The sequence below is a fragment of the Labrus bergylta genome, chromosome 14, assembly GCF_963930695.1.
Source record: "Labrus bergylta chromosome 14, fLabBer1.1, whole genome shotgun sequence".
Taxonomy (NCBI): Eukaryota; Metazoa; Chordata; class Actinopteri; order Labriformes; family Labridae; genus Labrus; species Labrus bergylta.
The window spans coordinates 5,320,450-5,346,353 of NC_089208.1; the positions used below are offsets into that span (position 1 = coordinate 5,320,450).

Consider the following 25,904-nt stretch of genomic DNA (forward strand, 5'->3'; position numbering starts at 1 on the left):
GATGTCAAAAAGCCTGCTTTGATTGAATGGATTAGGAATGTCCCTGTCAGCTGCTTTGAATTCTTTCTATGGGAAATGATGGGATTTTGTCATCATTGTGTGTCTGTTCCTTTGTCATTTCGATTTGAAACAAATTGAAATAGTTTTGCTTTCAGGTAGGGGTGATGGGGGAAATGATTTGTTGTCATTTTTGTTTGTAAAAGTCGATGTACACCCTTGTAAATAATCACTGCATGTTCCCTTCGATAGCTCAGTTGGTAGAGTGGAGGACTGTAGGGTTGTAAATCAGAAGTCCTTAGGTCGCTGGTTCAACTCCGGCTTGAAGGATGTGTTCTTTGTTGATGTCAAAAAGCCTGCTTTGATTGAATGGATTAGGAATGTCCCTGTCAGCTGCTTTGAATTCTTTCTATGGGAAATGATGGGATTTTGTCATCATTGTGTGTCTGTTCCTTAGTCATTTCAATTTGAAACAAATTAAGATAGTTTTGCTTTCAGGTAGGGGTGATGGGGGAAATGATTTGTTGTCATTTTTGTTTGTAAAAGTCATTTCGATTTGAAACAAATTGAAATAGTTTTGCTTTCAGGTAGGGGTGATGGGGGATGTTCCCTGTCCCCTGTCCCCTGTCATTTTTGTTTGTAAAAGTCGATGTACACCCCTGTAAATAATCACTGCATGTTCCCTTCGATAGCTCAGTTGGTAGAGCGGAGGACTGTAGGGTTGTAAATCAGAAATCCTTAGGTCGCTAGTTCAACTCCGGCTCGAAGGATGTGTTCTTTGTTGATGTCAAAAAGCCTGCTTTGATTGAATGGATTAGGAATGTCCCTGTCAGCTGCTTTGAATTCTTTCTATGGGAAATGATGGGATTTTGTCATCATTGTGTGTCTGTTCCTTTGTCATTTCGATTTGAAACAAATTGAAATAGTTTTGCTTTCAGGTAGGGGTGATGGGGGAAATGATTTGTTGTCATTTTTGTTTGTAAAAGTCGATGTACACCCTTGTAAATAATCACTGCATGTTCCCTTCGATAGCTCAGTTGGTAGAGTGGAGGACTGTAGGGTTGTAAATCAGAAGTCCTTAGGTCGCTGGTTCAACTCCGGCTTGAAGGATGTGTTCTTTGTTGATGTCAAAAAGCCTGCTTTGATTGAATGGATTAGGAATGTGTCTGTCAGCTGCTTTGAAATCTTTCAGTTTATCCATGGGAAATGATGGGATTTTGTCATCATTGTGTGTCTGTTCCTTTGTCATTTCGATTTGAAACAAATTGAAATAGTTTTGCTTTCAGGTAGGGGTGATGGGGGAAATGATTTGTTGTCATTTTTGTTTGTAAATGTGGATGTACACCCCTGTAAATAATCACTGCATGTTCCCTTCGATAGCTCAGTTGGTAGAGCGGAGGACTGTAGGGTTGTAAATCAGAAATCCTTAGGTCACTGGTTGAACTTGAGCTCGAAGGATGTGTTCTTTGTTGATGTCCAAAAGCCTGGTTTGATTGAATGGATTAGGAATGTGCCTGTCAGCTGCTTTGAAATCTTTCAGTTTATCCATGGGAAATGATGGGATTTTGTCATCATTGTGTGTCTGTTCCTTTGTCATTTCGATTTGAAACAAATTGAAATAGTTTTGCTTTCAGGTAGGGGTGATGGGGGATGTTCCCTGTGCCCTGTCCCCTGTCATTTTTGTTTGTAAAAGTCAATGTACACCCCTGGAAATAATCACTGCATGTTCCCTTCGATAGCTCAGTTGGTAGAGCGGAGGACTGTAGGGTTGTAAATCAGAAGTCCTTAGGTCGCTGGTTCAACTCCGGCTCGAAGGATGTGTTCTTTGTTGATGTCAAAAAGCCTGCTTTGATTGAATGGTTTAGGAATGTCCCTGTCAGCTGCTTTGAATTCTTTCTATGGGAAATGATGGGATTTTGTCATCATTGTGTGTCTGTTCCTTTGTCATTTCGATTTGAAACAAATTGAAATAGTTTTGCTTTCAGGTAGGGGTGATGGGGGAAATGATTTGTTGTCATTTTTGTTTGTAAAAGTCGATGTACACCCTTGTAAATAATCACTGCATGTTCCCTTCGATAGCTCAGTTGGTAGAGTGGAGGACTGTAGGGTTGTAAATCAGAAGTCCTTAGGTCGCTGGTTCAACTCCGGCTTGAAGGATGTGTTCTTTGTTGATGTCAAAAAGCCTGCTTTGATTGAATGGATTAGGAATGTCCCTGTCAGCTGCTTTGAATTCTTTCTATGGGAAATGATGGGATTTTGTCATCATTGTGTGTCTGTTCCTTAGTCATTTCAATTTGAAACAAATTAAGATAGTTTTGCTTTCAGGTAGGGGTGATGGGGGAAATGATTTGTTGTCATTTTTGTTTGTAAAAGTCATTTCGATTTGAAACAAATTGAAATAGTTTTGCTTTCAGGTAGGGGTGATGGGGGATGTTCCCTGTCCCCTGTCCCCTGTCATTTTTGTTTGTAAAAGTCGATGTACACCCCTGTAAATAATCACTGCATGTTCCCTTCGATAGCTCAGTTGGTAGAGCGGAGGACTGTAGGGTTGTAAATCAGAAATCCTTAGGTCGCTAGTTCAACTCCGGCTCGAAGGATGTGTTCTTTGTTGATGTCAAAAAGCCTGCTTTGATTGAATGGATTAGGAATGTCCCTGTCAGCTGCTTTGAATTCTTTCTATGGGAAATGATGGGATTTTGTCATCATTGTGTGTCTGTTCCTTTGTCATTTCGATTTGAAACAAATTGAAATAGTTTTGCTTTCAGGTAGGGGTGATGGGGGAAATGATTTGTTGTCATTTTTGTTTGTAAAAGTCGATGTACACCCTTGTAAATAATCACTGCATGTTCCCTTCGATAGCTCAGTTGGTAGAGTGGAGGACTGTAGGGTTGTAAATCAGAAGTCCTTAGGTCGCTGGTTCAACTCCGGCTTGAAGGATGTGTTCTTTGTTGATGTCAAAAAGCCTGCTTTGATTGAATGGATTAGGAATGTGTCTGTCAGCTGCTTTGAAATCTTTCAGTTTATCCATGGGAAATGATGGGATTTTGTCATCATTGTGTGTCTGTTCCTTTGTCATTTCGATTTGAAACAAATTGAAATAGTTTTGCTTTCAGGTAGGGGTGATGGGGGAAATGATTTGTTGTCATTTTTGTTTGTAAATGTGGATGTACACCCCTGTAAATAATCACTGCATGTTCCCTTCGATAGCTCAGTTGGTAGAGCGGAGGACTGTAGGGTTGTAAATCAGAAATCCTTAGGTCACTGGTTGAACTTGAGCTCGAAGGATGTGTTGTTTGTTGATGTCCAAAAGCCTGGTTTGATTGAATGGATTAGGAATGTGCCTGTCAGCTGCTTTGAAATCTTTCAGTTTATCCATGGGAAATGATGGGATTTTGTCATCATTGTGTGTCTGTTCCTTTGTCATTTCGATTTGAAACAAATTGAAATAGTTTTGCTTTCAGGTAGGGGTGATGGGGGATGTTCCCTGTGCCCTGTCCCCTGTCATTTTTGTTTGTAAAAGTCAATGTACACCCCTGGAAATAATCACTGCATGTTCCCTTCGATAGCTCAGTTGGTAGAGCGGAGGACTGTAGGGTTGTAAATCAGAAGTCCTTAGGTCGCTGGTTCAACTCCGGCTCGAAGGATGTGTTCTTTGTTGATGTCAATAAGCCTGCTTTGATTGAATGGATTAGGAATGTGCCTGTCAGCTGCTTTGAAATCTTTCAGTTTATCCATGGGAAATGATGGGATTTTGTCATCATTGTGTGTCTGTTCCTTTGTCATCTCGATTTGAAACAAATTGAAATAGTTTTGCTTTCAGGTAGGGGTGATGGGGGAAATGATTTGTTGTCATTTTTGTTTGTAAATGTGGATGTACACCCCTGTAAATAATCACTGCATGTTCCCTTCGATAGCTCAGTTGGTAGAGCGGAGGACTGTAGGGTTGTAAATCAGAAATCCTTAGGTCGCTGGTTGAACTTGAGCTCGAAGGATGTGTTGTTTGTTGATGTCCAAAAGCCTGGTTTGATTGAATGGATTAGGAATGTGCCTGTCAGCTGCTTTGAAATTGATGTGGATTTCCTTGTTGTTGATATGTTTGATGATGAAGAAATTCGCCGTTGAGACTGACTTGCTTTCAGAGAGTATAATTTTATTTAAGCAAGAAACAGAATCACTGGTCACGTCTGACCAGGAGGATCAAGAAGCCAATAATGATCTCTCTCGAACACACAGAGACAATTGCTTATATGCATCCAAACATCCGCTTTTCGTCATGGGTCATAAAACATCACGTTACACAACCACATGTGGCAATACTCCTATACAATACCTCAATTTAAACATTCCACCTGAGGGGACTCCTAAATCTCCTTCAGATACTATCACAAGACGCACCCGTTGTAAACTTATATTATCTCTGTCCTAGTTACATCAGACACTTCATAGTCCCCCCTAGCGAGACTATAGTCTCGCAAACGAGATAAATTATACAATTATGATGTTAATTAGCCTCATACAAATCACTTCTGTTCATGCTTAACCTTAGTAATATAGTAAAATTTTATTTGTGGAGTGTGAGAGCGAAAAACCCATCAAGCAGCTATCTTTCTTTATTATCCATCAAACAATCTAGACAGGAAAACTCTCTCACGGTCCCTCTGCCCCAGGCAACCACCTATAGTACTCCAAACCAATTAAAAAGAAAAGGGTTATGAAAACTTTTTAGGATGATATATAAATGCACACATTCAAAACCTCAGAAATAAAATCTAAAAATTGTCCAAAGTCAGGCTGGTCGACCCATCGCACCTTCCAATGGACCTCTCCCTACCTAACACCACTTTCCCTAAGGATCGATAAAGAAAGAAAACACCTGAGGTCCCAATATATGCATCTTATACAGTTCCAGAAAAATATGTCTTGCTAAAAATATCTACTATAAAGTAAAACATACAAAAATATTTATCAATATTACAAGTTACATTGTAATAAACCCTCAATGATTTTTCAATCGAAACCCCTCATCATGATGTCTTCATTCAGGTTTCCGTTGTCCATTTCCATCCTCCATTTTCTTAAGTTTGGTTGTTTCAACTCCATTAATCTGGAAGGATCTCTGGACAATCAGCCACCCTCACATTGGTCTCCCAAATATCATCCTGGGAAGAAAAATCAACAGCCAGTATCTTTGTACATACAAAAACATCAAAGATATTCATTTTTGTATCATACTTTCACCTTATTCCACTACATGATTAACATATACATGATTAACATATTCAATTCCCCCCTTTTATCAATTCACTTCCAGTTCAAAATAATAGTGAGTCAATGTTGAATTCAGATATTCAAAAATGGATATTTCTCTCCAATCTCTATGACCTCCTCACCTTCACTTAGGTCATTACCACTCAGTAGCGGCATCTGAATGTTTTCTCCTGGCATCACAACTCCTACCCATCTCAATATCATAGCCTTAGCAAAGGTCAACAACAGCGTACAAAAACAAAACATCACACACAGTGATAGAAGGGTAGCCACCAAAATCTGAACCACTATAGCTCCTACTGGTCCTAATTGGTCTTGTAACCAGGTATTCGCAGACCATCCCGCTCTTTCTGATGGACCAAATGAATCCCTAATTAGTTTCAAAGCATCTATGACACTAGTCATATTGTCAGTAGCATCAGGAATCAAAGTGTAACAGGCTTCTCCAGTTAGATTCAAAGCTACACAGAGGCCACCTTGTTTGGCCAAAATGTAATCAAGAGCCATGTCATGTTTCAGCAACGTCAATCGATGACTCCTCTGAGTATTTGACAAATATTCAAAACCTTTTATGGTCTCGTTTGCAAAACCTTGCAGGGTATATGTAATATTATCAATATGATCAGCTAAGTATGTAACACCATACCATGGAAACAATCCTATTCCCCATTTCTCTCCCAAACTTATCCTCCAATGATAAGACTCCAAGTTGTGAAATTGTGCCAAATCTCTTTTCTTTCTACTGCTAGAGATTGTCGTAGAGTTATCCTCATCAGACCCTTGTCCCTTCTGAATAACAAAAACATCATACGGAAGTTTCAACTGTGCCATATAACAACATCCAATCCAACCATAAGGTAAAAATAAGTATGCCTTATCGCCACAAATCCACCAGATATCTTTAAATGTTCCTATGGTAAAATTACCCGGTAAAGTTTGATTCTTTACACTTAGAGTTTTACTCAGTCGGCGATGTGGTGCATGAAAGGTCACTATATACATGTCATCAATAGCCCTTTGATCACGTCGTCCAAATTGCATCATATAGTTATCACATTCTGATATTCCCATAAACATACCATCTCCACCATGAGTACCATTTGAACAAAAACAAGATTTAACCTTCACAGGTGTCACTTCCATAGGATCAGGGACTGCTGTCGTAATATCTTCATACTGATCAAGGAGATTTATATATGATAACTTCTTCAACCAAGCACAATTCCGTTGAGGTGTAAATAGATGCACCGACACGGCCATCCAATAATCCTTTGGTGCTTGTTGCTTAAATACCAACCACGATAGCGCATAATTTTGACATTTAGAAGTTAAAGGTTCTGGTACCGTCTCTAGAATTGAAGGCCATGTGCCTGGTGCTGGAACTCTCACGACACATGGACCACTCAAATTACTAGCCAATCTAACAGAGTGAGTCAACTGTTGGTACCACATATTTCTACTTGCCCACGGGTCTGCAATTTGCAACACCGAGGAATCAAACCCATAAGCTTTCCATTGGGTTTCACGCTTCTCTAATGCATGAAGATGTTTAGTCATGACTTCTGATGTCCCGTCAGCATCTACAAAATCACCAATCAGATTCGACATAGTCATCTGAATTGTTTCAGCTGCCTTAACTAATGTAGATGTAGCAACAGATGCCAACATCATACCTACAGACTCTGTAGACACCGAAGAACTCATCATTGTTTCGTTGATAGTAGATCCCATCTTTACAACCTCACTTGTAAAATTACTCGCAGCTAGAGTAGTAACCAAAGTTGATACGTTAATACTACTAGTTATTCTCTGAGCTACAGTAGTAGACATCATCTTTTCATCAGTCACCCTTGGAGTGACTAGTTGCTTTTGAACCTCTTTAGCCACCGTAACTACTTCAATAGGATCTAGGCCTTCTACCACAAGCATTATCTTACGAGTTCTATACCCTTTTACCCAATAATTGTGATATGGTACAAATTTAAACTCTGGATCCAAATAAGTGCATGTATATTCTCCCTGATCTTCCCCTGTTACATTGATTAGGACAAGTGTACAGTCGTCTACAACCCTAAACAACCTTATGTGATTATACAAAATATACTTTCTTTGATCATGAGGCACGCTATTAATTTCAGGTCCTGTTAGCACTATTTCTTCACCACGGGCATTTTTCCAATTAGGGGGATTATTATCATCATTATTCCATTTTCCACATTTACATGGAAGGCGTGCTGAATTCCCTAACGTAGCTTTAATCACAATGTTTACAGGAAATTGAGTTGTAGAAATCATTTGAGGCTCAGCTGTATTTAGACGCAATATCTCTGTGACGTCAGTAACCTTCAGTTTTGAAAAGGTGGATGTCTGCTTTATTTTCTCAATCAGCGGAAGAGTTGATATGGTAGTTGACAGTTTTCCTACTTCAACAACCGGGGGTTTTGCAATTCTAGTTTCATTTAGTACCACTAAAGTCACAATACTGTTTCTGTAACCTAACCCCGATTGGACACTATGCTCTCCCATATTTACTAATTTTGGGTCATAATATGTACACTTATAGTCACCTTGATCTTCAATCTGAGATCTACGTAAATAAAGACTACAGTCTCCCTCAATCTTTGACCTTCTTCGATCATTAAGCAACACATACTTTTCTAGTGGTGATGTCCCCAATAAATCAATAACCTTACCATGGCTATCTTCCCACTTGACTCGGAATTTTCCTTTCCCATTATTTTCCTTTGTACACTGACATGGGAGCTGAACTGACTTTCCCAAAGTCACTTCTACTCTAGTCCTCGTAACGTTTTGGTCTAACCTTTCTTCGGGTTGGCCTTGGACTCCTTGGCCCAACTGGGTCTGTGGATTTTCCTGTAGAGGCATCACAGTCCTCTGGAGTCTTTGACTCATGCTCTTGAGAAATAGACTCTGTTGTTTCTGGGACAAGTTGTAAATCAATGTCACCAAATCGTCTTTCTTGCTCATGGACTGACAAGTCATCCCTGACATCATCAAAAGTGTAATCAAAATCATCATGCATAGCCCCAACATGGTCAATCCCTTCTTCCGGATCTTGACCTTGGGGGTCTGCATGAACCTCTGCTGCTTCTGTAGCTTCTGTTGGCTCTCTTTCGCTTTCAACATCTCGGTTCTGTGATCGTGGAACCTCTTCTGTTGGCGCTTTAACACAATGTGATAAATGATACCAGGTAGGAGACCCTTTAACCTGGACTGCAGTTCCCGTACTGCGGACTACTTCAAATGGTCCTTCACGGCGTTCATTAAACCACTTCCTCCTAAACACCTTCACGAATACCTTGTCTCCAGGTTGCACTGCATTCGTCTTTTGCTCATCGAGTCTCTCTTGCACCTCCTCTCGTTTTTGCCTGTCAGAGACATATGTGTATATTCTCTTATGTAAAGCAGCCATGTAATTAACATACACTCGCATTTCATCTTCTAAAAGGGCTAAACTTGGACCCTTGCCACTTGTACGCAAACAAGGTGTCGGCATCCGTCTGCCCATTGCCAACTCATGGGGTGTCATGCGCAAATCACGGAGCCCACTTGAACGACACACCATTAACGCCAGTGGAAGCGCTTCCACCCAATTCAAACCTGTGTGTTGGCAGATTTTAACAATGCGGTTTTTTAAAACACCATTCATTTTTTCACAAGCACCTTGGCTTTGCGGATGATAAACAGCTCCTAAACGTTGTTTAATTCCCAATTTTTGCAGAATTAGTCTTACTGTTTTATCCACGAACTCTTTCCCATTATCTGAGGATATGCGGTCTGGGAGTCCCCACCTGCTTATAACCTCACGACACAAAAACTTGGCAACAGACTGAGCATCTTTCCGCTTAGTTGGACAGGCCTCAGGCCACCTTGAAAATCTATCCACAACAACTAACATGTATCTTTTACCTCCTACCGGTCTTATCATGTCAACAAAATCCACAACTAACTCACGCATAGGACCTGTTGGCGTTGGAATGTAACCAGGAGGAACCATCACACCCCTACGAACGTTGTTTTTTAGACAGATAGTACACCTGCCTATGACATAATCAATCTGTTCAAGCAAGTACGGTGCCCAAAAACCATATTCTTTCGTGATCTTTCTCCTAACCTCCCCCCTTGCAACATGGGCTAAACCATGTGCCTCCTGGATCATCAGACCCAGCAGGTCTGGGGGCGCTACCAGCAATCCTTCATGATTTCTCCACAGGCCAGTGGAATCTTGAGTGGCTCCTCTGTCTCTCCATAATTGTTTATCCATCGCAGAAGCAGCTTCTTGCATTGAGACAACATCCCTGAGCGTAATGTTATCCTCCAAGTCCACTTCATGGGTGACCAGAAGAACTTTGCCCAATTTGTTTGCTCCTGTTATCGCCTTTGCAGCCTCATCAGCTACTTTGTTACCTTGTGTGACCCTTGACATGTCCTTTTTGTGTGCTGCACACTTAGTCACTGAGATTTCCTTCGGCTTCATCATCGCATGCAACAATTTCATTATCTGAGCATGATGCTGTATCGGAGAACCATCTGTTTTCTTAAACCCCCGATTCTTCCACACCGATCCAAATAGGTGGCACACATTATGTGCATATGCCGAATCTGTATATATCGTCACCCGTTTGCCTTCAGCCAACAGACATGCTTCAGTCAGCCCCACTAGCTCAGCAAGCTGTGCAGATGCAGGTTGTGGTATTTCTTCTGCTTTTTCAACAACAAACTCCGTCCCCTGGGCTTTGACTACTGCATAACCAGCACTCAATGCATCATCCACACGATAGCAGGACCCATCAGTCCAATACTCCACATCCGACTCATGCAGTGGAAGAGCTTGTAAATCTGACCGGAGCTTCGAATATCTCTCCACTTCCTGAACACAATCATGTGGCTCCCCATCCTCTGGAGTCGGCAAGTTCTCAGCTGGATTTACTGTGACACACCTTACCAAGGTGACATCTTCCTGTTCTAAAAGCCTATGATAGTCTCTAAGCCTAGGCATAGTCAAAGTATATTTACCAAAATTCAGAAGATTTCTGAGACTATGGTGGGTAAGAATTGTTACAGGGTAACCCATAGTTACTGATGATGCTTTATCATACATTAGATAAACTCCTGCCATTGCTCTGTAGCACAGTGGTAACCCCATCTCCACTTCAGAATAGCCAGTAGAATAATAAGAAACAGGTTGAGGACTTGTCCCCGTACCTGTGGGCTGACAAAGAACTGCACATGCATATTTACCCCCAGTGGATGTAGACACATACAGCAAAAAGTTCTTAGAATAATCTGGCAATGCTAGCGCTGGTGCTTCCTGTAACCTCTGTTTAATCGTCTCAAATGCCACAAGACTTTCCTGCGTCCAGGTGAGATTGCAATGGAGTTGAGCATTCCCAGTTTCTTTGATCATAGCCCTCAAAGGCCCTGTTAGAGTGGCATAGTCCTCCACCCATGCTGAAGAATATCCCGCAATTCCAAGAAATGTCATCATCTCTCTGACTGTTCTGGGCTTCGGCGCCTTTCGAATGGCTTCCAAATGGTTGTCAGAGATGCCTCTGTGTCCCTGAGTTATTGTTTGACCCAGATACACCACCTTCTCCTGACAGAATTGCAACTTCTTCCGAGAAGCCTTGTGTCCTTTTTCTGCCAATAACTGCAACAATTTAATTGAATCTTTTTGGCACGTTTCCTTATCTGGTGAACAGATGACAATGTCATCTACATACTGAATAACAGTACTTTTCAAAATCTGATTTAACCCTGCCAAATCATCCTTCAACACTTTATTGAAAATATGAGGGCTATGTTTGAATCCTTGAGGGAGCCTCTTATATTTGAAAGCCTGTCCTTTATATGTAAATCCAAACAACCCTTGACTTTCTTCACTTAGTGGAACACTAAAAAATGCTCCACACAAATCTAACACTGTGAAATGTGTAGCGTCTGGGGGAATTTGGGCCAACATAGTATGAGGATCGGGCACATCCGCCGAAAAGTCAGTCACCACTTCATTTACCTCTCTTAAATCATGTACCAAGCGATACGATTCATCTGGCTTCTTTAAAGGCAATATAGGTGTGTTTTCCTTCCCTCTGTGTCCCACAGAGAGAAGAGAGAGGAGGAAGGGCTCTCTCTCCACTCCTCTTCAAAAGGAGTAATCTAATTGGCTTTCTATGTGAGGCAACGCCTCTTGGACCCGCCTCCTAATTTTAGCAAGGGCTTCCAGTCTAACCTGGCTGTCAAAGGGTTAACATCGTCTCCAAACCCTATGGTCCAAACCTAGTGCATTTAATGCACAGACAGGCGCATCTCACCCGTGGGTGTTGTGGGTGCTGTGATACCCCTACTTTCACTAAAATGTACACTTTTTACTAGTGGAGTCATTAAAAGAAAACTTATCACTCAAGTAAGATTTATTAAGTGACAACTAAGCCAATCATATCTATTTGATTACAGTTGAAGCACAGTAAGGTTACATTTGCATTTAATCCTCCTGTCACTCATCACTGAGTCAGAGCTCAGAGCTCACACATGGAAACATGCTGCATGTAGCATCCTTCTAAAAGAGAGTAAGTCACCCAAACCGAGGTTTTTAAGATAAATCCACCTCACAAAACAGCATAAGTGTAACATTTTCTCCTCTTGGTTGTTATTTTAGCTGTATGTATTTACTCCCATAACTTTACGATGTAGCAGAAGTTCCCTTTGCAGTTTTTCTAAATAAAAGCACATTTTATGTGAAGACCGGAAATAAAGAGACTAAGGCGTAAGGCAATAAGAAAAGCAAAATAATGGCATCACAAAGAACCGTTTTGAATCTGGTTTCTAGAGCTGACTGGGTTACTCACAATGGATGTTCATAAAGTTAGTGTCTAATTATCTTTTGTAACTTTATCTTGTTATATGATGTTTCAGCTAAACTTAATTATTGGACATTAAATGAAACAGAATGTGTTGATTTCCTAGAGGGTGGTAATATACTAGCACAGAACACACACACTTTTAAGATCACTGCTCCACCCCTGTGCACAGAGTCTATGCACACACAGAAATCAGCACAATATCCTCCCAATCAACAGCCAAATAGAAAATATATTCTCTCCACCTATTTTAATGTGAACACACACATACGCACAAACAGACAGAAAGAGAAGTTCACACTCCAATCAGCCAGCAGTTCTAAACTTTATCAGGAATTTTTCTGTTCTTTTCTCTAATCTTGCTACCTGAATGGGTACAGACTATCCTCGCTGGTCTCTCCACTTCTTAAAAACAGATACTATATACACTTATGCTATGTATAAACGTCCTTTATTAGGCTCATGTGTATTTATCAGATTAAACAAACATCCTCTGAGGGGCTCATATTTTATCCAATTGAATATATAAAGTCCCCTGAAACAAAGGGCTCATAGGTTTTTAACACTGATGAAGATCAGATAAGTAAAAGTCCTCTGAAACAAAGGCTCATATTTTTTATCACTGATGAAGCAAAAATGTCCCCTCTTATAAGTTACTAAATCGCCTTTTAACCAATCACCTGCTACATATGCCTATTTATTAATACATCTATTCTATTTATCAATCACACATATACAAGAACATTTCCGGATCAAATACACATCTTCACACCACACAGACCTCTCAAAACCATCCAAATCACAACACAAGAGACAAGACACAGACAGAGACAGAGCCCTTCAACAGCCACACACACTTCAGTTCAGATTTTGAAGTCGACTCATTTATAATTTTCCTCTATCAAATTTTACTTCTGTCAAACTTTTAACAAATTGTCTTTTAACAAATTACTTCACACTGCATGCTTCAATGCACACTTTTTCCTTTACTCAGCGCTTTTTTCCCACTTTTCTCAAAACTCTTATCTTTATTCCTTATCTTCACTTTTCATCTTTTTACTTCTCATCTTTACACTTCTCATCTTTATTTCTTCTCTTTTATTTTCCTACATTATACGTTTATCATCTATTCAAATACCCTGGCCAGGGATCCCCTTTGTTTTATTTTTACTCAAATTTGACTACTTCTTAAAGCCAACTTTCACTTCAGTGTCTAATTTACACATGACTTACTGTTAAGAGGATACGGGCCCTGTCCTTGTTAAACTTGCATAGTTTTTTAGCTAACTGGTCTCGTTACTAGTTGCGCTTATGCTATCATTACCTTTCAACTTTTTATCTCTTCTTCTCTTATTTATCTCTTCTTTATTTTATTCCCCTTTATCTATATACTTTTTAACTCAATAAACCCCAATTTAGACGGAGAATTACTCCAACATCAACACATCATTGCACTTCAGTTCTTTGACAGTGCGGCCAAAATTGCCGATAGACGACAGAAACAGCTCCGCAATATGTGCAGAAAAAAAAGAAAGAAACACTTACGAAGTGATGGAAATAATAAACAAGCTGTGGTCCCCTGCAGAAGGCCCCAACCGATCCTGTTCCGTGACGCCAAAATTGATGTGGATTTCCTTGTTGTTGATATGTTTGATGATGAAGAAATTCGCCGTTGAGACTGACTTGCTTTCAGAGAGTATAATTTTATTTAAGCAAGAAACAGAATCACTGGTCACGTCTGACCAGGAGGATCAAGAAGCCAATAATGATCTCTCTCGAACACACAGAGACAATTGCTTATATGCATCCAAACATCCGCTTTTCGTCATGGGTCATAAAACATCACGTTACACAACCACATGTGGCAATACTCCTATACAATACCTCAATTTAAACATTCCACCTGAGGGGACTCCTAAATCTCCTTCAGATACTATCACAAGACGCACCCGTTGTAAACTTATATTATCTCTGTCCTAGTTACATCAGACACTTCAAAATCTTTCAGTTTATCCATGGGAAATGATGGGATTTTGTCATCATTGTGTGTCTGTTCCTTTGTCATCTCGATTTGAAACAAATTGAAATAGTTTTGCTTTCAGGTAGGGGTGATGGGGGAAATGATTTGTTGTCATTTTTGTTTGTAAATGTGGATGTACACCCCTGTAAATAATCACTGCATGTTCCCTTCGATAGCTCAGTTGGTAGAGCGGAGGACTGTAGGGTTGTAAATCAGAAATCCTTAGGTCGCTGGTTCAACTCCGGCTCGAAGGATGTGTTCTTTGTTGATGTCAAAAAGCCTGCTTTGATTGAATGGATTAGGAATGTCCCTGTCAGCTGCTTTGAATTCTTTCTATGGGAAATGATGGGATTTTGTCATCATTGTGTGTCTGTTCCTTTGTCATTTCGATTTGAAACAAATTGAAATAGTTTTGCTTTCAGGTAGGGGTGATGGGGGAAATGATTTGTTGTCATTTTTGTTTGTAAAAGTCGATGTACACCCTTGTAAATAATCACTGCATGTTCCCTTCGATAGCTCAGTTGGTAGAGTGGAGGACTGTAGGGTTGTAAATCAGAAGTCCTTAGGTCGCTGGTTCAACTCCGGCTTGAAGGATGTGTTCTTTGTTGATGTCAAAAAGCCTTCTTTGATTGAATGGATTAGGAATGTGTCTGTCAGCTGCTTTGAAATCTTTCAGTTTATCCATGGGAAATGATGGGATTTTGTCATCATTGTGTGTCTGTTCCTTTGTCATTTCGATTTGAAACAAATTGAAATAGTTTTGCTTTCAGGTAGGGGTGATGGGGGAAATGATTTGTTGTCATTTTTGTTTGTAAATGTGGATGTACACCCCTGTAAATAATCACTGCATGTTCCCTTCGATAGCTCAGTTGGTAGAGCGGAGGACTGTAGGGTTGTAAATCAGAAATCCTTAGGTCACTGGTTGAACTTGAGCTCGAAGGATGTGTTGTTTGTTGATGTCCAAAAGCCTGGTTTGATTGAATGGATTAGGAATGTGCCTGTCAGCTGCTTTGAAATCTTTCAGTTTATCCATGGGAAATGATGGGATTTTGTCATCATTGTGTGTCTGTTCCTTTGTCATTTCGATTTGAAACAAATTGAAATAGTTTTGCTTTCAGGTAGGGGTGATGGGGGATGTTCCCTGTGCCCTGTCCCCTGTCATTTTTGTTTGTAAAAGTCAATGTACACCCCTGGAAATAATCACTGCATGTTCCCTTCGATAGCTCAGTTGGTAGAGCGGAGGACTGTAGGGTTGTAAATCAGAAGTCCTTAGGTCGCTGGTTCAACTCCGGCTCGAAGGATGTGTTCTTTGTTGATGTCAAAAAGCCTGCTTTGATTGAATGGATTAGGAATGTCCCTGTCAGCTGCTTTGAATTCTTTCTATGGGAAATGATGGGATTTTGTCATCATTGTGTGTCTGTTCCTTTGTCATTTCGATTTGAAACAAATTGAAATAGTTTTGCTTTCAGGTAGGGGTGATGGGGGAAATGATTTGTTGTCATTTTTGTTTGTAAAAGTCGATGTACACCCTTGTAAATAATCACTGCATGTTCCCTTCGATAGCTCAGTTGGTAGAGTGGAGGACTGTAGGGTTGTAAATCAGAAGTCCTTAGGTCGCTGGTTCAACTCCGGCTTGAAGGATGTGTTCTTTGTTGATGTCAAAAAGCCTGCTTTGATTGAATGGATTAGGAATGTCCCTGTCAGCTGCTTTGAATTCTTTCTATGGGAAATGATGGGATTTTGTCATCATTGTGTGTCTGTTCCTTAGTCATTTCAATTTGAAACAAATTAAGATAGTTTTGCTTTCAGGTAGGGGTGATGGGGGAAATGATTTGTTGTCATTTTTGTTTGTAAAAGTCATTTCGATTTGAAACAAATTGAAATAGTTTTGCTTTCAGGTAGGGGTGATGGGGGATGTTCCCTGTCCCCTGTCCCCTGTCATTTTTGTTTGTAAAAGTCGATGTACACCCCTGTAAATAATCACTGCATGTTCCCTTCGATAGCTCAGTTGGTAGAGCGGAGGACTGTAGGGTTGTAAATCAGAAATCCTTAGGTCGCTAGTTCAACTCCGGCTCGAAGGATGTGTTCTTTGTTGATGTCAAAAAGCCTGCTTTGATTGAATGGATTAGGAATGTCCCTGTCAGCTGCTTTGAATTCTTTCTATGGGAAATGATGGGATTTTGTCATCATTGTGTGTCTGTTCCTTTGTCATTTCGATTTGAAACAAATTGAAATAGTTTTGCTTTCAGGTAGGGGTGATGGGGGAAATGATTTGTTGTCATTTTTGTTTGTAAAAGTCGATGTACACCCTTGTAAATAATCACTGCATGTTCCCTTCGATAGCTCAGTTGGTAGAGTGGAGGACTGTAGGGTTGTAAATCAGAAGTCCTTAGGTCGCTGGTTCAACTCCGGCTTGAAGGATGTGTTCTTTGTTGATGTCAAAAAGCCTGCTTTGATTGAATGGATTAGGAATGTGTCTGTCAGCTGCTTTGAAATCTTTCAGTTTATCCATGGGAAATGATGGGATTTTGTCATCATTGTGTGTCTGTTCCTTTGTCATTTCGATTTGAAACAAATTGAAATAGTTTTGCTTTCAGGTAGGGGTGATGGGGGAAATGATTTGTTGTCATTTTTGTTTGTAAATGTGGATGTACACCCCTGTAAACAATCACTGCATGTTCCCTTCGATAGCTCAGTTGGTAGAGCGGAGGACTGTAGGGTTGTAAATCAGAAATCCTTAGGTCACTGGTTGAACTTGAGCTCGAAGGATGTGTTGTTTGTTGATGTCCAAAAGCCTGGTTTGATTGAATGGATTAGGAATGTGCCTGTCAGCTGCTTTGAAATCTTTCAGTTTATCCATGGGAAATGATGGGATTTTGTCATCATTGTGTGTCTGTTCCTTTGTCATTTCGATTTGAAACAAATTGAAATAGTTTTGCTTTCAGGTAGGGGTGATGGGGGATGTTCCCTGTGCCCTGTCCCCTGTCATTTTTGTTTGTAAAAGTCAATGTACACCCCTGGAAATAATCACTGCATGTTCCCTTCGATAGCTCAGTTGGTAGAGCGGAGGACTGTAGGGTTGTAAATCAGAAGTCCTTAGGTCGCTGGTTCAACTCCGGCTCGAAGGATGTGTTCTTTGTTGATGTCAAAAAGCCTGCTTTGATTGAATGGATTAGGAATGTCCCTGTCAGCTGCTTTGAATTCTTTCTATGGGAAATGATGGGATTTTGTCATCATTGTGTGTCTGTTCCTTTGTCATTTCGATTTGAAACAAATTGAAATAGTTTTGCTTTCAGGTAGGGGTGATGGGGGAAATGATTTGTTGTCATTTTTGTTTGTAAAAGTCGATGTACACCCTTGTAAATAATCACTGCATGTTCCCTTCGATAGCTCAGTTGGTAGAGTGGAGGACTGTAGGGTTGTAAATCAGAAGTCCTTAGGTCGCTGGTTCAACTCCGGCTTGAAGGATGTGTTCTTTGTTGATGTCAAAAAGCCTGCTTTGATTGAATGGATTAGGAATGTCCCTGTCAGCTGCTTTGAATTCTTTCTATGGGAAATGATGGGATTTTGTCATCATTGTGTGTCTGTTCCTTAGTCATTTCAATTTGAAACAAATTAAGATAGTTTTGCTTTCAGGTAGGGGTGATGGGGGAAATGATTTGTTGTCATTTTTGTTTGTAAAAGTCATTTCGATTTGAAACAAATTGAAATAGTTTTGCTTTCAGGTAGGGGTGATGGGGGATGTTCCCTGTCCCCTGTCCCCTGTCATTTTTGTTTGTAAAAGTCGATGTACACCCCTGTAAATAATCACTGCATGTTCCCTTCGATAGCTCAGTTGGTAGAGCGGAGGACTGTAGGGTTGTAAATCAGAAGTCCTTAGGTCGCTGGTTCAACTCCGGCTTGAAGGATGTGTTCTTTGTTGATGTCAAAAAGCCTGCTTTGATTGAATGGATTAGGAATGTGTCTGTCAGCTGCTTTGAAATCTTTCAGTTTATCCATGGGAAATGATGGGATTTTGTCATCATTGTGTGTCTGTTCCTTTGTCATTTCGATTTGAAACAAATTGAAATAGTTTTGCTTTCAGGTAGGGGTGATGGGGGAAATGATTTGTTGTCATTTTTGTTTGTAAATGTGGATGTACACCCCTGTAAATAATCACTGCATGTTCCCTTCGATAGCTCAGTTGGTAGAGCGGAGGACTGTAGGGTTGTAAATCAGAAATCCTTAGGTCACTGGTTGAACTTGAGCTCGAAGGATGTGTTGTTTGTTGATGTCCAAAAGCCTGGTTTGATTGAATGGATTAGGAATGTGCCTGTCAGCTGCTTTGAAATCTTTCAGTTTATCCATGGGAAATGATGGGATTTTGTCATCATTGTGTGTCTGTTCCTTTGTCATTTCGATTTGAAACAAATTGAAATAGTTTTGCTTTCAGGTAGGGGTGATGGGGGATGTTCCCTGTGCCCTGTCCCCTGTCATTTTTGTTTGTAAAAGTCAATGTACACCCCTGGAAATAATCACTGCATGTTCCCTTCGATAGCTCAGTTGGTAGAGCGGAGGACTGTAGGGTTGTAAATCAGAAGTCCTTAGGTCGCTGGTTCAACTCCGGCTCGAAGGATGTGTTCTTTGTTGATGTCAAAAAGCTTGCTTTGATTGAATGGATTAGGAATGTGCCTGTCAGCTGCTTTGAATTCTTTCTATGGGAAATGATGGGATTTTGTCATCATTGTGTGTCTGTTCCTTAGTCATTTCAATTTGAAACAAATTGACATAGTTTTGCTTTCAGGTAGGGGTGATGGGGGAAATGATTTGTTGTCATTTTTGTTTGTAAAAGTCGATGTACACCCCTGTAAATAATCACTGCATGTTCCCTTCGATAGCTCAGTTGGTAGAGCGGAGGACTGTAGGGTTGTAAATCAGAAATCCTTAGGTTGCTGGTTCAGCTCTGGCTCGAAGGATGTGTTCTTTCTTGATGTCAAAAAGCCTGGTTTGATTGAATGGATTAGGAATGTGTCTGTCAGCTGCTTTGAAATCTTTCAGTTTATCCATGGGAAATGATGGGATTTTGTCATCATTGTGTGTCTGTTCCTTTGTCATTTCGATTTGAAACAAATTGAAATAGTTTTGCTTTCAGGTAGGGGTGATGGGGGAAATGATTTGTTGTCATTTTTGTTTGTAAATGTGGATGTACACCCCTGTAAATAATCACTGCATGTTCCCTTCGATAGCTCAGTTGGTAGAGCGGAGGACTGTAGGGTTGTAAATCAGAAATCCTTAGGTCGCTGGTTGAACTTGAGCTCGAAGGATGTGTTGTTTGTTGATGTCCAAAAGCCTGGTTTGATTGAATGGATTAGGAATGTACCTGTCAGCTGCTTTGAAATCTTTCAGTTTATCCATGGGAAATGATGGGATTTTGTCATCATTGTGTGTCTGTTCCTTTGTCATTTCGATTTGAAACAAATTGAAATAGTTTTGCTTTCAGGTAGGGGTGATGGGGGAAATGATTTGTTGTCATTTTTGTTTGTAAAAGTCGATGTACACCCCTGTAAATAATCACCAATCAAGGGAACATGCAGTGATTATTTACAGGGGTGTACATGGATAAACTGAAAGATTTCAAAGCAGCTGACAGTTTATCCATGAGAAATGATGGGATTTTGTTTGTAAAAGTCGATGTACACCCCTGTAAATAATCACTGCACGTTCCCTTTGATAGCTCAGTTGGTAGAGCGGAGGACTGTAGGGTTGTAAATCAGAAGTCCTTAGGTTGCTGGTTCAACTCGAGCTCGAAGGATGTGTTGTTTGTTGATGTTCAAAAGCCTGGTTTGATTGAATGGATTAGGAATGTGCCTGTCAGCTGCTTTGAAATCTTTCAGTTTATCCATGGGAAATGATGGGATTTTGTCATCATTGTGTGTCTGTTCCTTAGTCATTTCAATTTGAAACAAATTGAGAGAGTTTTGCTTTCAGGTAGGGGTGATGGGGGAAATGATTTGTTGTCATTTTTGTTTGTAAAAGTCGATGTACACCCCTGTAAATAATCACTGCATGTTCCCTTCGATAGCTCAGTTGGTAGAGCGGAGGACTGTAGGGTTGTAAATCAGAAATCCTTAAGTCACTGGTTCAACTCCGGCTCGAAGGATGTGTTCTTTGTTGATGTCAAAAAGCCTGCTTTGATTGAATGGATTAGGAATGTCCCTGTCAGCTGCTTTGAATTCTTTCTATGGGAAATGATGGGATTTTGTCATCATTGTGTGTCTGTTCCTTAGTCATTTCAATTTGAAACAAATTGAGATAGTTTTGCTTTCAGGTAGGGGTGATGGGGGAAATGATTTGTTGTCATTTTTGTTTGTAAAAGTCGATGTACACCCCTGTAAATAATCACTGCATGTTCCCTTCGATAGCTCAGAGGACTGTAGGGTTGTAAATCAGAAATCCTTACGTTGCTGGTTCAACTCTGGCTCGAAGGATGTGTTCTTTGTTGATGTCAAAAAGCCTGGTTTGATTGAATGGATTAGGAATGTGCCTGTCAGCTGCTTTGAAATCTTTCAGTTTATCCATGGGAAATGATGGGATTTTGTCATCATTGTGTGTCTGTTCCTTTGTCATCTCGATTTGAAACAAATTGAAATAGTTTTGCTTTCAGGTAGGGGTGATGGGGGATGTTCCCTGTCCCCTGTCCCCTGTCATTTTTGTTTGTAAAAGTCGATGTACACCCCTGTAAATAATCACTGCATGTTCCCTTCGATAGCTCAGTTGGTAGAGCGGAGGACTGTAGGGTTGTAAATCAGAAATCCTTAGGTTGCTGGTTCAGCTCTGGCTCGAAGGATGTGTTCTTTCTTGATGTCAAAAAGCCTGGTTTGATTGAATGGATTAGGAATGTGTCTGTCAGCTGCTTTGAAATCTTTCAGTTTATCCATGGGAAATGATGGGATTTTGTCATCATTGTGTGTCTGTTCCTTTGTCATTTCGATTTGAAACAAATTGAAATAGTTTTGCTTTCAGGTAGGGGTGATGGGGGAAATGATTTGTTGTCATTTTTGTTTGTAAATGTGGATGTACACCCCTGTAAATAATCACTGCATGTTCCCTTCGATAGCTCAGTTGGTAGAGCGGAGGACTGTAGGGTTGTAAATCAGAAATCCTTAGGTCGCTGGTTGAACTTGAGCTCGAAGGATGTGTTGTTTGTTGATGTCCAAAAGCCTGGTTTGATTGAATGGATTAGGAATGTACCTGTCAGCTGCTTTGAAATCTTTCAGTTTATCCATGGGAAATGATGGGATTTTGTCATCATTGTGTGTCTGTTCCTTTGTCATTTCGATTTGAAACAAATTGAAATAGTTTTGCTTTCAGGTAGGGGTGATGGGGGAAATGATTTGTTGTCATTTTTGTTTGTAAAAGTCGATGTACACCCCTGTAAATAATCACCAATCAAGGGAACATGCAGTGATTATTTACAGGGGTGTACATGGATAAACTGAAAGATTTCAAAGCAGCTGACAGTTTATCCATGAGAAATGATGGGATTTTGTTTGTAAAAGTCGATGTACACCCCTGTAAATAATCACTGCACGTTCCCTTTGATAGCTCAGTTGGTAGAGCGGAGGACTGTAGGGTTGTAAATCAGAAGTCCTTAGGTTGCTGGTTCAACTCGAGCTCGAAGGATGTGTTGTTTGTTGATGTTCAAAAGCCTGGTTTGATTGAATGGATTAGGAATGTGCCTGTCAGCTGCTTTGAAATCTTTCAGTTTATCCATGGGAAATGATGGGATTTTGTCATCATTGTGTGTCTGTTCCTTAGTCATTTCAATTTGAAACAAATTGAGAGAGTTTTGCTTTCAGGTAGGGGTGATGGGGGAAATGATTTGTTGTCATTTTTGTTTGTAAAAGTCGATGTACACCCCTGTAAATAATCACTGCATGTTCCCTTCGATAGCTCAGTTGGTAGAGCGGAGGACTGTAGGGTTGTAAATCAGAAATCCTTAAGTCACTGGTTCAACTCCGGCTCGAAGGATGTGTTCTTTGTTGATGTCAAAAAGCCTGCTTTGATTGAATGGATTAGGAATGTCCCTGTCAGCTGCTTTGAATTCTTTCTATGGGAAATGATGGGATTTTGTCATCATTGTGTGTCTGTTCCTTAGTCATTTCAATTTGAAACAAATTGAGATAGTTTTGCTTTCAGGTAGGGGTGATGGGGGAAATGATTTGTTGTCATTTTTGTTTGTAAAAGTCGATGTACACCCCTGTAAATAATCACTGCATGTTCCCTTCGATAGCTCAGAGGACTGTAGGGTTGTAAATCAGAAATCCTTACGTTGCTGGTTCAACTCTGGCTCGAAGGATGTGTTCTTTGTTGATGTCAAAAAGCCTGGTTTGATTGAATGGATTAGGAATGTGCCTGTCAGCTGCTTTGAAATCTTTCAGTTTATCCATGGGAAATGATGGGATTTTGTCATCATTGTGTGTCTGTTCCTTTGTCATCTCGATTTGAAACAAATTGAAATAGTTTTGCTTTCAGGTAGGGGTGATGGGGGATGTTCCCTGTCCCCTGTCCCCTGTCATTTTTGTTTGTAAAAGTCGATGTACACCCCTGGAAATAATCACTGCATGTTCCCTTCGATAGCTCAGTTGGTAGAGCGGAGGACTGTAGAGCTGTAAATCAGAAATCCTTAGGTCGCTGGTTCAACTCCGGCTCGAAGGATGTGTTCTTTGTTGATGTCAATAAGCCTGCTTTGATTGAATGGATTAGGAATGTGCCTGTCAGCTGCTTTGAAATCTTTCAGTTTATCCATGGGAAATGATGGGATTTTGTCATCATTGTGTGTCTGTTCCTTTGTCATCTCGATTTGAAACAAATTGAAATAGTTTTGCTTTCAGGCAGGGGTGATGGGGGAAATGATTTGTTGTCATTTTTGTTTGTAAATGTGGATGTACACCCCTGTAAATAATCACTGCATGTTCCCTTCGATAGCTCAGTTGGTAGAGCGGAGGACTGTAGGGTTGTAAATCAGAAATCCTTAGGTCGCTGTTTGAACTTGAGCTCGAAGGATGTGTTGTTTGTTGATGTCCAAAAGCCTGGTTTGATTGAATGGATTAGGTATGTGCCTGTCAGCTGCTTTGAAATCTTTCAGTTTATCCATGGGAAATGATGGGATTTTGTCATCATTGTGTGTCTGTTCCTTTGTCATTTCGATTTGAAACAAATTGAAATAGTTTTGCTTTCAGGTAGGGGTGATGGGGGATGTTCCCTGTCCCCTGTCATTTTTGTTTGTAAAAGTCGATGTACACCCCTATAAATAATCACTGCATGTTCCCTTTGATAGCTCAGTTGGTAGAGTGGAGGACTGTAGGGTTGTAAATCAGAAATCCTTAGGTCGCTGGTTCAACTCCGGCTCGAAGGATGTGTTCTTTGTTGATGTCAAAAAGCTTGCTTTGATTGAATGGATTAGGAATGTCCCTGTCAGCTGCTTTGAAATCTTTCTATGGGAAATGATGGGATTTTGTCATCATTGTGTGTCTGTTCCTTTGTCATTTCGATTTGAAACAAATTGAAATAGTTTTGCTTTCAGGTAGGGGTGATGGGGGAAATGATTTGTTGTCATTTTTGTTTGTAAAAGTCGATGTACACCCCTGTAAATAATCACCAATCAAGGGAACATGCAGTGATTATTTACAGGGGTGTACATGGATAAACTGAAAGATTTCAAAGCAGCTGACAGTTTATCCATGGGAAATGATGGGATTTTGTTTGTAAAAGTCGATGTACACCCCTGTAAATAATCACTGCACGTTCCCTTTGATAGCTCAGTTGGTAGAGCGGAGGACTGTAGGGTTGTAAATCAGAAGTCCTTAGGTTGATGGTTCAACTCGAGCTCGAAGGATGTGTTGCTTGTTGATGTTCAAAAGCCTGGTTTGATTGAATGGATTAGGAATGTGCCTGTCAGCTGCTTTGAAATCTTTCAGTTTATCCATGGGAAATGATGGGATTTTGTCATCATTGTGTGTCTGTTCCTTTGTCATTTCGATTTGAAACGAATTGAAATAGTTTTGCTTTCAGGTAGGGGTGATGGGGGAAATGATTTGTTGTCATTTTTGTTTGTAAAAGTCGATGTACACCCCTGTAAATAATCACTGCATGTTCCCTTCGATAGCTCAGTTGGTAGAGCGGAGGACTGTAGGGTTGTAAATCAGAAATCCTTAGGTCGCTGGTTCAACTCCGGCTTGAAGGATGTGTTCTTTGTTGATGTCAAAAAGCCTGCTTTGATTGAATGGATTAGGAATGTCCCTGTCAGCTGCTTTGAATTCTTTCTATGGGAAATGATGGGATTTTGTCATCATTCTGTGTCTGTTCCTTAGTCATTTCAATTTGAAACAAATTGAGATAGTTTTGCTTTCAGGTAGGGGTGATGGGGGAAATGATTTGTTGTCATTTTTGTTTGTAAATGTGGATGTACACCCCTGTAAATAATCACTGCATGTTCCCTTCGATAGCTCAGTTGGTAGAGCGGAGGACTGTAGGGTTGTAAATCAGAAATCCTTAGGTCGCTGGTTGAACTTGAGCTCGAAGGATGTGTTGTTTGTTGATGTCCAAAAGCCTGGTTTGATTGAATGGATTAGGAATGTGCCTGTCAGCTGCTTTGAAATCTTTCAGTTTATCCATGGGAAATGATGGGATTTTGTCATCATTGTGTGTCTGTTCCTTTGTCATCTCGATTTGAAACAAATTGAAATAGTTTTGCTTTCAGGCAGGGGTGATGGGGGAAATGATTTGTTGTCATTTTTGTTTGTAAATGTGGATGTACACCCCTGTAAATAATCACTGCATGTTCCCTTCGATAGCTCAGTTGGTAGAGCGGAGGACTGTAGGGTTGTAAATCAGAAATCCTTAGGTCGCTGTTTGAACTTGAGCTCGAAGGATGTGTTGTTTGTTGATGTCCAAAAGCCTGGTTTGATTGAATGGATTAGGTATGTGCCTGTCAGCTGCTTTGAAATCTTTCAGTTTATCCATGGGAAATGATGGGATTTTGTCATCATTGTGTGTCTGTTCCTTTGTCATTTCGATTTGAAACAAATTGAAATAGTTTTGCTTTCAGGTAGGGGTGATGGGGGATGTTCCCTGTCCCCTGTCATTTTTGTTTGTAAAAGTCGATGTACACCCCTATAAATAATCACTGCATGTTCCCTTTGATAGCTCAGTTGGTAGAGTGGAGGACTGTAGGGTTGTAAATCAGAAATCCTTAGGTCGCTGGTTCAACTCCGGCTCGAAGGATGTGTTCTTTGTTGATGTCAAAAAGCTTGCTTTGATTGAATGGATTAGGAATGTCCCTGTCAGCTGCTTTGAAATCTTTCTATGGGAAATGATGGGATTTTGTCATCATTGTGTGTCTGTTCCTTTGTCATTTCGATTTGAAACAAATTGAAATAGTTTTGCTTTCAGGTAGGGGTGATGGGGGAAATGATTTGTTGTCATTTTTGTTTGTAAAAGTCGATGTACACCCCTGTAAATAATCACCAATCAAGGGAACATGCAGTGATTATTTACAGGGGTGTACATGGATAAACTGAAAGATTTCAAAGCAGCTGACAGTTTATCCATGGGAAATGATGGGATTTTGTTTGTAAAAGTCGATGTACACCCCTGTAAATAATCACTGCACGTTCCCTTTGATAGCTCAGTTGGTAGAGCGGAGGACTGTAGGGTTGTAAATCAGAAGTCCTTAGGTTGATGGTTCAACTCGAGCTCGA

General features: G+C 40.4%; 22 non-coding genes across 22 annotated transcripts; all 22 read left to right on the forward strand.

Annotated features, from left to right (window-relative positions):
• Positions 1 to 239: 239 nt before the first annotated feature.
• Positions 240 to 327, forward strand: trnay-gua (transfer RNA tyrosine (anticodon GUA)). The gene is given in 2 exon segments: positions 240 to 276; positions 292 to 327. It is a non-coding gene; the product is annotated as a tRNA-Tyr (tRNA).
• Positions 328 to 679: 352 nt separating this feature from the next.
• On the forward strand, positions 680 to 767 carry trnay-gua (transfer RNA tyrosine (anticodon GUA)). Its single transcript is given in 2 exon segments — positions 680 to 716; positions 732 to 767. It is a non-coding gene; the product is annotated as a tRNA-Tyr (tRNA).
• Positions 768 to 1,019: 252 nt separating this feature from the next.
• On the forward strand, positions 1,020 to 1,107 carry trnay-gua (transfer RNA tyrosine (anticodon GUA)). Its single transcript is given in 2 exon segments — positions 1,020 to 1,056; positions 1,072 to 1,107. It is a non-coding gene; the product is annotated as a tRNA-Tyr (tRNA).
• A 619-nt stretch (positions 1,108 to 1,726) lies between these two features.
• trnay-gua (transfer RNA tyrosine (anticodon GUA)) lies at positions 1,727 to 1,814 on the forward strand. The gene is given in 2 exon segments: positions 1,727 to 1,763; positions 1,779 to 1,814. It is a non-coding gene; the product is annotated as a tRNA-Tyr (tRNA).
• Positions 1,815 to 2,066: 252 nt separating this feature from the next.
• trnay-gua (transfer RNA tyrosine (anticodon GUA)) lies at positions 2,067 to 2,154 on the forward strand. The gene is given in 2 exon segments: positions 2,067 to 2,103; positions 2,119 to 2,154. It is a non-coding gene; the product is annotated as a tRNA-Tyr (tRNA).
• A 352-nt stretch (positions 2,155 to 2,506) lies between these two features.
• On the forward strand, positions 2,507 to 2,594 carry trnay-gua (transfer RNA tyrosine (anticodon GUA)). Its single transcript is given in 2 exon segments — positions 2,507 to 2,543; positions 2,559 to 2,594. It is a non-coding gene; the product is annotated as a tRNA-Tyr (tRNA).
• A 252-nt stretch (positions 2,595 to 2,846) lies between these two features.
• On the forward strand, positions 2,847 to 2,934 carry trnay-gua (transfer RNA tyrosine (anticodon GUA)). The gene is given in 2 exon segments: positions 2,847 to 2,883; positions 2,899 to 2,934. It is a non-coding gene; the product is annotated as a tRNA-Tyr (tRNA).
• Positions 2,935 to 3,553: 619 nt separating this feature from the next.
• On the forward strand, positions 3,554 to 3,641 carry trnay-gua (transfer RNA tyrosine (anticodon GUA)). Its single transcript is given in 2 exon segments — positions 3,554 to 3,590; positions 3,606 to 3,641. It is a non-coding gene; the product is annotated as a tRNA-Tyr (tRNA).
• Positions 3,642 to 14,329: 10,688 nt separating this feature from the next.
• On the forward strand, positions 14,330 to 14,417 carry trnay-gua (transfer RNA tyrosine (anticodon GUA)). Its single transcript is given in 2 exon segments — positions 14,330 to 14,366; positions 14,382 to 14,417. It is a non-coding gene; the product is annotated as a tRNA-Tyr (tRNA).
• Positions 14,418 to 14,669: 252 nt separating this feature from the next.
• Positions 14,670 to 14,757, forward strand: trnay-gua (transfer RNA tyrosine (anticodon GUA)). Its single transcript is given in 2 exon segments — positions 14,670 to 14,706; positions 14,722 to 14,757. It is a non-coding gene; the product is annotated as a tRNA-Tyr (tRNA).
• A 619-nt stretch (positions 14,758 to 15,376) lies between these two features.
• On the forward strand, positions 15,377 to 15,464 carry trnay-gua (transfer RNA tyrosine (anticodon GUA)). Its single transcript is given in 2 exon segments — positions 15,377 to 15,413; positions 15,429 to 15,464. It is a non-coding gene; the product is annotated as a tRNA-Tyr (tRNA).
• Positions 15,465 to 15,716: 252 nt separating this feature from the next.
• Positions 15,717 to 15,804, forward strand: trnay-gua (transfer RNA tyrosine (anticodon GUA)). The gene is given in 2 exon segments: positions 15,717 to 15,753; positions 15,769 to 15,804. It is a non-coding gene; the product is annotated as a tRNA-Tyr (tRNA).
• Positions 15,805 to 16,156: 352 nt separating this feature from the next.
• Positions 16,157 to 16,244, forward strand: trnay-gua (transfer RNA tyrosine (anticodon GUA)). The gene is given in 2 exon segments: positions 16,157 to 16,193; positions 16,209 to 16,244. It is a non-coding gene; the product is annotated as a tRNA-Tyr (tRNA).
• Positions 16,245 to 16,496: 252 nt separating this feature from the next.
• trnay-gua (transfer RNA tyrosine (anticodon GUA)) lies at positions 16,497 to 16,584 on the forward strand. The gene is given in 2 exon segments: positions 16,497 to 16,533; positions 16,549 to 16,584. It is a non-coding gene; the product is annotated as a tRNA-Tyr (tRNA).
• Positions 16,585 to 17,203: 619 nt separating this feature from the next.
• On the forward strand, positions 17,204 to 17,291 carry trnay-gua (transfer RNA tyrosine (anticodon GUA)). Its single transcript is given in 2 exon segments — positions 17,204 to 17,240; positions 17,256 to 17,291. It is a non-coding gene; the product is annotated as a tRNA-Tyr (tRNA).
• Positions 17,292 to 17,543: 252 nt separating this feature from the next.
• On the forward strand, positions 17,544 to 17,631 carry trnay-gua (transfer RNA tyrosine (anticodon GUA)). Its single transcript is given in 2 exon segments — positions 17,544 to 17,580; positions 17,596 to 17,631. It is a non-coding gene; the product is annotated as a tRNA-Tyr (tRNA).
• A 352-nt stretch (positions 17,632 to 17,983) lies between these two features.
• trnay-gua (transfer RNA tyrosine (anticodon GUA)) lies at positions 17,984 to 18,071 on the forward strand. Its single transcript is given in 2 exon segments — positions 17,984 to 18,020; positions 18,036 to 18,071. It is a non-coding gene; the product is annotated as a tRNA-Tyr (tRNA).
• A 619-nt stretch (positions 18,072 to 18,690) lies between these two features.
• On the forward strand, positions 18,691 to 18,778 carry trnay-gua (transfer RNA tyrosine (anticodon GUA)). Its single transcript is given in 2 exon segments — positions 18,691 to 18,727; positions 18,743 to 18,778. It is a non-coding gene; the product is annotated as a tRNA-Tyr (tRNA).
• A 3,994-nt stretch (positions 18,779 to 22,772) lies between these two features.
• trnay-gua (transfer RNA tyrosine (anticodon GUA)) lies at positions 22,773 to 22,860 on the forward strand. Its single transcript is given in 2 exon segments — positions 22,773 to 22,809; positions 22,825 to 22,860. It is a non-coding gene; the product is annotated as a tRNA-Tyr (tRNA).
• A 612-nt stretch (positions 22,861 to 23,472) lies between these two features.
• On the forward strand, positions 23,473 to 23,560 carry trnay-gua (transfer RNA tyrosine (anticodon GUA)). The gene is given in 2 exon segments: positions 23,473 to 23,509; positions 23,525 to 23,560. It is a non-coding gene; the product is annotated as a tRNA-Tyr (tRNA).
• Positions 23,561 to 24,300: 740 nt separating this feature from the next.
• trnay-gua (transfer RNA tyrosine (anticodon GUA)) lies at positions 24,301 to 24,388 on the forward strand. Its single transcript is given in 2 exon segments — positions 24,301 to 24,337; positions 24,353 to 24,388. It is a non-coding gene; the product is annotated as a tRNA-Tyr (tRNA).
• A 952-nt stretch (positions 24,389 to 25,340) lies between these two features.
• On the forward strand, positions 25,341 to 25,428 carry trnay-gua (transfer RNA tyrosine (anticodon GUA)). Its single transcript is given in 2 exon segments — positions 25,341 to 25,377; positions 25,393 to 25,428. It is a non-coding gene; the product is annotated as a tRNA-Tyr (tRNA).
• The last annotated feature ends 476 nt before the right edge of the window (positions 25,429 to 25,904 follow it).